Raw genomic sequence first — 12,758 nt, forward strand, 5'->3', positions numbered from 1 at the left:
TGGCAGGAAATGAGACGGCTGGTCTCAACACCTGCGTGACCCCGACCACACAGGGCCCCCCGCTAATGATCTGAGCTCGGCTGCCTGGGTCTTGTGCTGCAACTTGGCTCAGACCTGATCAATAGCACACCCATCAGATCCTCCCCCTGTGTGTGTGTGTGTGTGTGTGTGTGTGTGTGTGTGTGTGTGTGTGTGTGTGTGTGTGTGTGTGTGTGTGTGTGTGTCTTTCAGATCAAATAATGAGAGCACCTGTAGAGGTCTCTGCTCCCCTTTCTGCTAGTTGCAGAAGCTGATGATTTAAAAAGGAAAAAAAAAATAACTGAGCAGCACTGCAAAAACTCAAAATCGTACCGAGTCTGTTTGTCTTATTTTTAGTCAAAATGTTGCATCCCACTCGATTTAAGATAAATTCACTCAAAAAGTGACATTTCAGCAAGATGGAGGGACTTGTTTTATACCGTGTTGTCCTGCGGGTCAAAATTGACCTGTTTTAAAGTTTGAAAATGTGGAAAAAAAATATATTTTCACAGTGAAACTTCTGACGTCCACATTTTCAACATTTTTGGGAAATTTTTTCACATTTTTTTTGGTGAAAAAAAAATGTTAAAAATGTTTCTTTAAGAACATTCACAAAAAAATCAACCAAAATCCAGCGAATTTTGCTGGATTTTGGTTTAATTTTTTTTGTGAAAGTTCTTAAAGAAAATATTAGAAGTTTTACTGATATATATGTAATCACTTTAGATATTTTTAGGATTTTTTGGAAGATTTTTACTCATTTTTTGGAAAATATTTCCAAGAATTTTCTTGCCAAATTTGGGGGATTTTTTTAAAAATAAAACTTCTAATGGAAACTTTTATGGAATTATTGGAATTTTCTTCCTGAAGGTTTTGCAAATTTTCAGAAATTTGGGAATTTTTGGCTGTTTTTTTTCAGACAAGGAAACAATATTTTTTGGTGCCTGTAAATGAGGACAACAGGACGGTTAAGACAATGCATCTTAAATATCTTGTTAAGTCAAACAATCTTGAAATGATGTTTTGAGTTGTATTTTACAAGAAAACTCAAAATAAGTCTAATACATCTCAAATTAGGAGGTTACATGAAAGCAAAAATCTATTTTTGAGTGAAAAATTGCTATTTTTTTTAAAGCATGTCTGGCTTATTTTAAGACACTAAGCTTGACAATCCTGGTAAAATATAGCTTAAAATAAGTTTTCCCAGCTAATTTTGAGATCTCAAGATTCTAAATATCATGTTATTTCAAGAAATCTTACCAAGCCATTTTTCATTTGTTCTATTGGCCGATTTTTTCACTTATTTCAAGGTAAAAGTTCTTTACCTTGTCTGTTTGGGGGAGGCGCAGCCCATAATAAGACATTTAAAACAGAATGGGATCTGGTATCCAAGTGCAGGGTATCCATAGAGACTGTTGCTATGGCGGAGAGAAATCTCACCTCATTAGGAACAAATATAAATAGCCTTGCGACTCAGCTTATGGTCATGATGCCCACGGCTGAGAGAACCCAGAGCTCAGAGGCTTCCAGGTCAACGATACGGGATGAGAGTGAGGATGCAGTGAAAAATGGAGTGAAAAATAGAGAGAAGGATTAAGAGAAGGAGAGGAAATGAAGACGATTTGTAAAGATTGAGTCCCTGATGATGGGAGACAGAGGGGGGGAGGAGGAGGATGTACAGTATGTGAAAGAAGATGGATGAGGAGGGGAGAAAAATGAAGCTAGAAAGAAAGTTTGCCACACTTGAACTAAAAAAAGCCCCACTGCACTTTGTTTAGGCGTAAATGTTGCCTTGTAAAGATACCAACACAGAAATGCAAAAGATCTCATGACTACAACAGCGTAATGAGACGGTATGAATGACTTGTGAAAATACAGTTGATCTCCAAGAACTGACTTTTGCAGAACTGGAGTTTTTTCTTTTCTCCCAGCAACAATGAGCGACGAGGAAGAAAAAGAGAGAGGACGGGAGTGAGGAAGAAGGCAGGAGTTGTGGGAGGAGGGAGAGGATGCGAGAGAGGGTGACAGCCAAGTGGAGAGGAGACGGATGGGAGCAAAGTGAAAGCTGAAGACATCCACCACTGATTGCATCAACAGGTCTGAGCCCCTCCAGGTATGCTGCAGTGCACCGCAGTATTACTACAGTATTGACTCATCCCCATTGTTGACTGTCCGGAGGTTCTGTATGGACTTCGCTTCCTCTTTGGTTCCTGTGTTTGTTTTTTTTTTTTTTTACTTTCTCTTCCTTTGTAGCAGCCTGTCGCTCTTCACATTGAGTGTGTGGCTTCAACAGCAGCGTTAGATTAAGTGTGTTTCTATGGCGTTTAGTCATCAAGGCTCAGTGACAGCTGAAAGTCTGCTCGGTGACATAAGACCAAAGAGGCTGTGTTTACTCCCTGCTCCTGTTCAAACCTGCAAGCTTATTACATCAGAAACCTTGACTGGATCCTTTCATTTCCACTCAGCACTGTGCTTCATTAACTGCACGGCGCAGGACAATAACAGCAGCTCTCACCTCTCAGCGTTAATTGCACTTAAACTGCAGAAATCCGACCTCTTTAAGAGAGAGATTATATTAAATCTTACAACAAAATCAGCCGGAGATCCATTTGCATTGCGGATGCCCTCACATCAGTGGCTGCTGTGTAGACTTTGCAAATTTCAGGCAAACTGATGGGTCAATTAAGGCAGAAAAAGCAGAGAGAGACTCCCTCCTCTCGATGCAAATAAACCTTAAAAGCTTGTCGCGGCTTCCTGTTCTTCAAAGCTAAATGGTTTTCTCTGCCTTTGTTGTGAACAGTGTGTTTTCGACTCGGGGAACAAAGGTGTCTGCGACTGAGAGATGAAAACTGCGACAACTGATGAAGATGGTATGGAGTTCAGACGTGCATTTGTGTGGGCTGTCTAATTGAGGAGATTGTTTGATTCCTCTCCCTCTGTGTTTCTTCCTCTGAAGACCTGTCAAACTCGCAATCAGCGGAAAGCAACGTGCACGGACGGATTGGAGAGAAAGAGTGGAGATGGAAAGACGGCGTTTAGGAAGAAAAGGAGGGAGTTTACGCCCACCGCCTAAAGAGATGAGAAGACAGGCAGAGGAGGGGAGAATTTGTGGAGGAAGCAGAGTGTGTGTGAGTGCCAGAGCTCATCAGCCTGTCAAACATCCGTTATAGACCACAAACCCACACAGCCACTGCACTGCTGAGGTCTATCACTAAACAGGTGCACTTCCTTCACCTTCACACACACTTTCTGATGCACTCTGATCCAGCGTGCATCTTCCCAGTGTGTTTGTGTGTGTGTGTAGGTGGCCACATTTACGCACACCAAGTTTGTCCACAGGGCACAAAGCCGCCTTGGCTTATTTCCATGTAGCGGAAGGTGATCCACACTGAGTCACTGTCATTGATCAGAAAATAAAACCAGTCGGGTGGATTCTTCATAGCGAGATGCTTCCTTCACAGCTCTCCTGAGCACCTAAACTGTTTTAGCACAATCTGCACTCTCAGTCCAACCCACGTTTGAACCCGTATTATTCCTCACTGTGCTCGGAGTTTTGTAATTCTGACTGCTGACGCACTGCATCTAAATTCATCATCCACTTTACCCGAGGGTGTTACAGCAGGGTTTTGTTTGTCTGTTTGTTTCTTTTAATGCCTCAGATACCCCACTCCCTCCACCCCAGATATAGGTGTAGTTTGAACCAGAGGACATTGCATAAAGTTGAGGTTAATGCTTTTGTTGTGGGTGGGAAACAAAGCAGTGTGTGATATCTCTAATTAGAAGTGTGAGTCATTGTGTGAAATCAGTGAATTGTACGTTCGAAACCTTCACAAATCCTGCACCTCAGAATGCAAACTGTACTCCTGACGCTTTTGGTTTCGTTAACAGTTTCTCCATCTTCACATATATTTGCACCCGAATTAGCCGTTTGCGAGGCTTAAACGTCTGTGACATCTGCCTGCATCCTACCAATGAGAATGATGATATCTGTGTTACTAATGTGATCCTTGTTGTGATGCAGAATTGTGACTCCGGGTAGATTATATGCTATTTTAAGACGTAACCTTTCCTCACCTTTTTAACACAGAAAATGAGTTTCTATGGGGATACTGGTGTATAAGAATGTTAATTAGTGGAACTCATGCACATTTATATTTGTGGCGTAAAATATGAACATGTTGGGCCACTTGTATGTTTATAATCACTAGAATATTGTCACATTTTTGGGGATATTTCAGTAATATAGAGGTCCACAGTCACTCTAAGCTCTAATTGGAAGCAACCAATAAACAGTACATACCCTAGAATTGATCCTGGTTATGTCTTATAATAAAACAGCAAGTGGGAATGTAAAGAAGACATTATTAGCAGCTGAATACTATCAGAGTTAAGTATAATCACTAAAATAAGCCAGTAAGGGATGAAACAGAATGCCCAGATCTAACTTTATTAAAATCTACACCATCATTACAACGCAGAGAGTTTCCAGGGTTTGAATTATGAAGCCTCCACTCAGCATGTTTACCTCATTTGAATAAAGAAGCTGGTCCTGTGCAGCGTGGCGACCATTATTCTTATCCCGAGCCAGAGTTCACGTGAAAGCAAAATCATGAAAATTATGTATTCTTAATTAGAATTAATGTAGCTTTAAAGAAAGGCTGCGCCGCTGCGTCTCACTGAGGTTAGGAAGCAAAGGAGGAGGTCTATTTGTCTGTTTCTTGTCTGTGGCTGTCTAGTCACCCGGCCACATGCTCCATCATAGTTTAAATATTCATAGGCCGTTGCCTGAATATTCATGAGGCCCCTATTAATATTTATGAGCTTCACTTGTTGAGGTGTCACTCGATCTCTTGTACAGCCATGCACACACAGACATTTACACACACTGATGATCAAAGCAGATAGCTATGTCGACATGGGCAGCGGTCTAAGTTACAGTCATGATGTCATGGTAAATAAAAACTGTCTCTCCTCGTTTGCAGTTAAACAACCTCCAGAAAAGCCTGAATAAATATGTTAAAAAGAATTTGGGAAATAGGCCCATTGGTTTTTTTTTTTTTATCTAGAGTTTGCAGGAGCACCTCCAGAAATGTTTTATAGGAGCGGCCAGATGGGGCTCCTGGAGAATCTGGGCTGCCACACAAAAACCAGAAGTTTAGTGCAGAAATTCTATTATACTGTTGTAGCATAGAGGCTAGTTGAAAACTGCATCAACATGAGAGTTAAGAAATCACATGCAGGGAGAGTTAATATTTTGGGTATCTGGGCGACCACCAGTCAAAATAGATCAGGAGAAGAGATGCTGCAGAGTGTTTGAGGGGAAAATTTACCCATAGTCAATACATTAAACATTTATTTATGACTTAAATATGGAAAATTCTGTTAGACTGAGGTTATAATTCATCATAATAATAGACAACAATGCAAAATACTCTATCTGTAGCGATCCATGTGTGTTCTCGAGTCATGTCCCACCCACAGCACTGTCTGATTGGCCTATTTACATTGAAGGTTAAATGTTAAAAACTTCTTTTTCAATTAAATATATGTAATATATATATAGTTTTTTGTTGAATACTATGTTTTTCCAAAATTTGACATCAAGATTTTGATTCCAAATATCATTATCTCGCTCCTTAATTATTAATAATCTGTCTTGACACTGACAAAACCATTTTGGTCGACCAAATCTTTGCAATATCTACTGACTATTTTTTTAAAAATGCTTTTTTTGGGTGCATGTAAGGCCTCTTTCTTTCGTCTGTCATCTCCTCCACATGGTTTTGCACGGCAGAAGTAGTCACCCACTGTGGTAGCAGCTACGCTGGCTAGTTCTGGCATCGTGCTCTTCGTTTTTTTTCCTTTTTGGGGGGGTGGTGGCAACCAGCTGTAAGGTGTAATACCGCCACCTGCTACGTTGGAATGCCAACCAGATAGTTACTGGCACTGGATTATTAGGATATTATCGTGTGTGTTGTCAGCATGATATCAGTATTTCATGTTTTTAAATATCACATTTATGATCAATACCAATATATCACAACAGGTAATAGGTAATTAGCTAACTTTTAAATTCTTGGTATGTAGGTCCTGAACATACTAATATAAATATTTTCTATATAGAAATTTTTCCCTTCCACTTACAAAAATGTTTATCCACACAACCAAGAATGCAAAAACAAACAGGCCTGGCTATCAATCATACAGCTAATAGCAGAGAAAACTTGTGTTTTTGGGTGAAGTGGTGCAACAATGCCAAGTTAAGCTGTAAACTTGTAGCCGGTTGTACGTATCTGCCATATCTCCAGTGATGCTGTTCCAGATACATGCTCATTACACAACGCAACGCCGTTCATGCAGGAATTGATTTTTAGTTTTTAAATCTGTGCATTACAAAGCATTTGGGTGACTTAAGTTCTATTTCCATGTGGACGAGGTGCCCAAAGGTTGAAAATATAGATTGAAAATAATGTTTGTTTTGCAAAATATCTATATCCTTCAGTCTTTGTGCCAAGTAAAGCTGCTGGCTGCAGCTTCATATTTAGCAGATATGAATCTCATCAAACTCTCTGCAAGAATGCAAATTAGCATATTTCCCTAAATGTTAATTCATCCAAATAGTATACACCATGGGAAATAAAAAGTTTTTAAAACTTGTAAAATTAATAATGGACCCACTATTGAGTAACCTAGTAAGTGTGCTGTGAATGTTTTTGTATATAAATAATTGATATTGTAAAACCTTACTTTATATGTCTACCAGAAGAGTCAGTGAGTTCACTGTCTACTGCCTCCCTGAGAACAGGGCCACTCTAACCCCAGTTCCAGTAAAGGCCTTAAAACAGACGTTTCTGCACCTCAGTGAGGCGCTGGAACCGATGTAACACTACAACTCTCTCACACACACACACACACACACACACACACGCGCGCGCATGCTAACACACAGTCAGCTGTGCACTTTCTAATGAGTGAGTTTATGTAACAGACTACAACAGTGGTATTTCTGTGCACGCGCGACGGGAAACGAGCGCCGCTGAGTCGCAGTCCTGGGTGCACACATGTCAGCCATCCTGCCAGAACTAGCAAACAGCAGGTGTGTGTGTGTGTGGGTGTGTGTGTGTGTGTGTGTGTGTGTGTGTGTGTGTGTGTGTGTGTGTGTGTGTGTGTGTGTGTGTGTGTGTGTGTCTTTCCGCTATGCCACTTCTTTTTTCAAATTTTAGATTGCATGCAGGCCAGCTGTCCATGGATGAACTGTTCAAGTGGACAAAAAAAAAAGTCTCTAATTTGATTAAGTTGTATTTGTGTTGTGGATGATGTAAAATCGTCTTTTCAGTCAGTGAAGTGTCATTAAAACATGACAGACCTGTGTGTGTGTGTGTGTGTGTGTGTGTGTGTGTGTGTGTGTGTGTGTGTGTGTGTGTGTGTGTGTGTGTGTGTGTGTGTGTCAGAAACAGACCAGTGATGCACACACACAGCAATGTCTGCTAGCATTTGGATGACGCACATCCTGAGGCTCAGTCATCTCCGTAGTTTGTGGTTGTTGTCTATTTGGCGTTTTACCCCTAAGGTCATATCTGCAGTATGTGTGAAGTGTTTTCTGTTGTACATACCGTATATGTAAGGTTAACACAAAAGCCATATTTACTCTTGATCTTGACAGTGACAAAATAATAACTTAGAGCTGCTGGTGCCATATGGTATTTATTCTCGCTTATGGGAAGGTCAATTTTATCTATTTTCAGAACAAGTAGATGAAAGTGAAAGTGACATTCAAAGAATGCCAAATAGCATAAAAGTCAAATCTAAATACAGTTCTCGATCCCCAGGATTAATACTAGCTCTCTAGGTAGTAGATAAAAGGCTGCCAGATGTTATCTAACTCCATCTGTCCTTTGACAAGAACTTTATACTTTCAAATAATATTGACTAACTATCTGAGACATAATTTGCCCATGGGAATTTCCTTTTTGTGCACTGGAGAGTATTCTTAATGCCGATTACATGATAAGAGGGAATTTGTTGTTTTGTCCTCTTAAGTGTTGAATTTGGTTCAGAGAATCTCCCAAAACTATGAAAGCAGGGTCTGGTTCAATATAGATATTAACAACTTCACAGAGTGTTTAAAAAGTTCAGACTAGAGATTTTCTATTTTAGGACAAAGGGTGAGTCTGTGAAGTAGTTTTGTCTCCTCCGAGCTACATTTATCACATATCGGAGGGATCTTCTTGTGTAATTTTGTCTTTGAATAATGGAGTCTGTGAATGACTTTGAACTGAATGAGACTAGAATTAATGGAACAAGAATGAATCTGCTCGGGACTTGATACTCCTATCAGCTCGCAGATCTGTGTTTCTGGTTGATTCTTCCATTTGGTCTTGATTGCTTTCTCTACCGGGCATGTGTTTAAAAAAATGCAGAAGATAAATCCTGTTTAAATTAGCTGCATAGCTCCTGATTTGCAGCAAGCTGAAGGTGCTTTTTATGCATGTAGGACATCCATGATGAGGAAAAGAAGCTACATGCACATAAATGACACTGACTGTACTTATTATATGTCCTTCAACTGCAAAGGAACAATAACAAGTAAAGGTGAAGCTGGAATTTATTGTTGTTATTGGAGTGAAGAACCCAAATAGGCTGGATTATCAACCATGCAAGATGACTAAGAAAAGTCTGCATTTTTATCTGTTTATCTGTGTCTAAATTAATGAGTCTAATCAAATTATCAATCATTAACTGAACATCTGGGGCCAGATTAAAGCACACACACATTGCATGGGAATGAAGGGGAGATTAACAGAACCCTCAGATCTAAGCAGGTGCAGCCAGGCCCATTGGTTCATTATGTCGTTGAAGGATGGCTGCAGTCAGAGCCGTGCCCATCATAGGATCAGGACATATGACCTCAGTATGTCTAAAACTGACCTGGCAGAGACATAAGACTTGGCAACATTCAACATGTGGTCATCCACGTAACAAGATACCTTATTGCTTGCGTCTGTTGTGGTGAAACCGTAGAAGGAACAGGCCGGATGATTCGGAATCAGAGGTAATTTGGCACACACATGCTGATGAAGACCTACAAATACACAAACAGTAGACATGAGGGCAGATATTAGTAGACCCGATACATTCAAATTTACCTCAAATTGACATCAGTGCTTCTAAAATTTTAGCAACAATCAAGCTTCCATGTCCAATTGGACCAAATAACAGCAATTTATCTGTTGGTTTTCACTACTCATTTAAACTATTGTATTAACTCAGCTTCTCTACTTGAGTGCAGTTTTAAGTGTTTCCTTTAACCCTCCTGTTGTCCTCATTTACGGGCACCAAAAAATATTGTTTCCTTGTCTGAAAAATTCCAAAAATTCTGCAAAAAAATTCCCCAAATTTCTGAAAATGTGCAAAACCTTCAGGAAGAAAATTCCAATAATTCCTTAAAAGTTTCCCTTAAAAGTTTTATTTTTTAAAAAAATCCCCCAAATATGGCAAGAAAGTTCTTGTAAATATTTTCAAAAAAATTAGTAAAAATCTTCCAAAAAAATCCTGAAAATATCTAAAGTGATTACATATATTTCAGTAAAACTTCTAATGTTTTCTTTAAGAACATTCACATAAAAATCAACCAAAATCCAGCGAAATTTGCTGGATTTTGGTTGATTTTTATGTGAATGTTCTTCAGAAACATTTTTAACATTTCTTTTTTTTCCGCCAAAAAATATTCAAAGATTTCCCAAAAATGTTGAAAATGTGGACGTCAGAAGTTTCACTGTGAAAATATTTTTTTTCCCCCCCACATTTTCAAACTTTAAAACGGGTCAATTTTGACCCGCAGGACGACACGAGGGTTAAATGCTACCTTCTACTTTCCTTCACTGCTGGTAAGTTATCAGACTGAGATTTCACATACCATAAAACGTATGATCGCTTCATAAAATATGATGAATTTTAAAGGATAAAAGCTACTCAGTGTACAAGGAAGCTCACATAAGTTCCATTTAAACCAATTCCATCATTTTAATGCATCAACCAAAAGAATTCAATATGAACCATTCTGCAAAAGACACATTTGTAGTACAAGTTGTTGGTAATAATTCTGTACTTATGCTCAAGCAACAATCTGAATTCCTTGTAACAGACTATTTTACATGGTGGTTTTGACACTTTTTGCTTGATAAATGGCAGAGTAGCACTAATGGCCAGTGCAAAACAGACATGGGGGTTAAGGATGCTTGGGCCTCCTATCACTGAACAGACTATAAAAAGCAGCCACTAATTTATTTGCTATTCATCAAGGTAAAATAACCAGACTCTGCTATAATAGGCTGTCTAATTATTCTCATACAATAGATGTGCATATGCAGCTCTTGTCTTTGTAATTAAATGCTGTTTTGAATGGTGTAACGTTGCGTCGTGGCAGACTTTTAATTAACTGCACAATCCATGGGCCGTATATATGTGGAGTGTATATAAATTGCTGTACATACAGTATATGCTTCATCATCACAAGAGCCAAGAGACGCAGCCTGCATTATATACCTAATAGTAGTTTTTAATGCAGTGTCTTCTTGTTATTAATAAAATGATTAGACTTTAATGTGTAGTGTTTATTGGATATGGTAAGTTTAATTGAAAAATTAAAATGGAATTCTGGTTAAAAAAATATTCCTTTCATTGCTATTTAACATTTAATCATGATCAAACAAATGCGGCTTTAATTGAAAGACTCTTTCATGTCAAAGTGAGAACAGATTTCTACCATGTAATGTCATTTAATTAGCAATATTAAAGGTAAAATACATGAATGAAATGAATTTTGAATAAATTCAAAATTAAACACGTCCATCCTTTGGATTCCCAATGCAAGGTAACACACGAGAGGCTAAACAAATCTTTATTTTACTGATGCTTTCAGGGTGCAGTTTGTTGTGATTCCTGAAAGAATAATCTGACAATGGCATCTTCTTTCTTTTCCAGTACATATTTTTTTGCCCTCTCCCCAACCAGTCAAGGCAGATGCACTGTAAAAATTCAAAATCTTACCAAGTCTATCTGTATTATTTTTAGTCAAAATGTCTCATCCCACTCGATTTAGGATAAATTCACTTGACAAGTGGCATTTCAGCAAGATGGAGGGACTTGTTTTAAGACAATACATCTTAAATATCTCGTTAAGTCAAACAATGTTGAAATTATCTTGTTTTGAGCTTAATTTTACAAGAAAACTCAAAACAAGTTTCACCCTCATGTCGTCCTGCGGGTCAAAATTGACCCATTTTAAAGTTTGAAAATGTGGGGAAAAAATATATTTTCACAGTGAAACTTCTGATGTCCATATTTTCAACATTTTTGGGAAATCTTTGAACATTTTTTGGTGGCAAAAAAGAAAAGCTACAAATGTTTCTTAAGAACCTTCAAATAAAAATCAACCAAAATCCAGCGAATTTCGCTGGATTTTGGTTGATTTTTATGTGAATGTTCTTAAAGAAAATATTAGAAGTTTTACTTATATATTTAATCACTTTAGGTATTTTTAGGATGTTTTTGGAAGATTTTTACTCATTTTCTTGAAAATATTTACAAGAATTTTCTTGCCAAATTTGGGGGATTTTTTTTCAAAATAAAACTTTTAAGGGAAACGTTTAAGGAATTATTAGAATTTTCTTCCTGAAGGTTTTGCAAATTTTCAGAAATTTGGGGAATTTTTTGCTGAATTTTTGGATTTTTTTCAGACAAGGAAACAATATTTTTTGGTGTCCATAAATGAAGACAGCAGGAGGGTTAATACATCTCAAATGAGGAGGTTACATGAAAGCAAAAATCGGTTTTTGAGTGAAAAACTGCCTTTTTTTGGCATGTCCTGCTTATTTTAAGACACCTAAGCTTGACAATCCTTGTAAAATATAGCTTAAAATAAGTTTTCCCAGCTAATTTTGAGATCGTAAGATTCTAAATATCATATCTTACTTCAAGAAATCTTACCAAGCCATTTTTCACTTGTTCTATTGGCAGATTTTTTCACTTATTTCAATTTAAAAGTTCCTTGAAATAAGCTTTTGTTTTTCTTTTTTTGAGAGGGGAATTTTTTCCAGTGTGGCTGCCCTCCCTGCTAATAGCTTTTCTTTCCGCCATTGCAAGTGCTTGTTCAAATGGAATCATTGAATTTGTTGGGTTTCTCTCCATAATATAATGTTGTGAGGTCTTGACCTTACTATGTGAAGTGTCTCAGATGCTTTATATTGTATATTTGCCCTGCATAAAGAAAACTGAATTGAACTGAACTGCACATATTCACGTCCTGCACTAAAATTGCCTTTGAAGTGAAAAAAGCTTAAGTATTATTAGAAAAGTATCAAGTAAGTGTGAGTAAAATGACTCACAATGGCTAAAATGGGCTCTGAGTGTGCTATTAGCGTGTATTATAGGGACTGTGTAGGCAGCCACAGGCGTAGATTTCAAGGTTGACGCAGGGTGTACATCCCCCTATAACGTTTCCTCATAGACACAGCAAAGCCTCCAACACAAGCAGGTTCTCTCCAGTATCTCAAACACAGATATGTACGACACATTTGGAATGCACAGAAAGTTCTGATCATGAGCAGATATCTTGCTGACACCCACATGATCTATTAAAATCCAGGGGTTTGTGAATAAATTAAAATGAATTAGTTTGTCATTGATGAGAATAGGTGCTGCATGCACATTTAAAGAGGTTATTTTCCCCAAACAAAGAG

The 12,758-nt window shown here is 38.1% G+C and overlaps 1 long non-coding RNA gene across 1 annotated transcript; it reads left to right on the top strand.

The window, feature by feature from the left end:
- The first annotated feature begins 1,556 nt into the window (after positions 1 to 1,556).
- LOC129350716 (uncharacterized) lies at positions 1,557 to 7,387 on the top strand. The gene is made up of 3 exons (XR_008604200.1): positions 1,557 to 2,131; positions 2,819 to 2,888; positions 2,975 to 7,387. It is a non-coding gene; the product is annotated as an uncharacterized LOC129350716 (long non-coding RNA).
- The last annotated feature ends 5,371 nt before the right edge of the window (positions 7,388 to 12,758 follow it).

Source organism: Amphiprion ocellaris, chromosome 15 (assembly GCF_022539595.1).
Source record: "Amphiprion ocellaris isolate individual 3 ecotype Okinawa chromosome 15, ASM2253959v1, whole genome shotgun sequence".
NCBI lineage: Eukaryota > Metazoa > Chordata > Actinopteri > Pomacentridae > Amphiprion > Amphiprion ocellaris.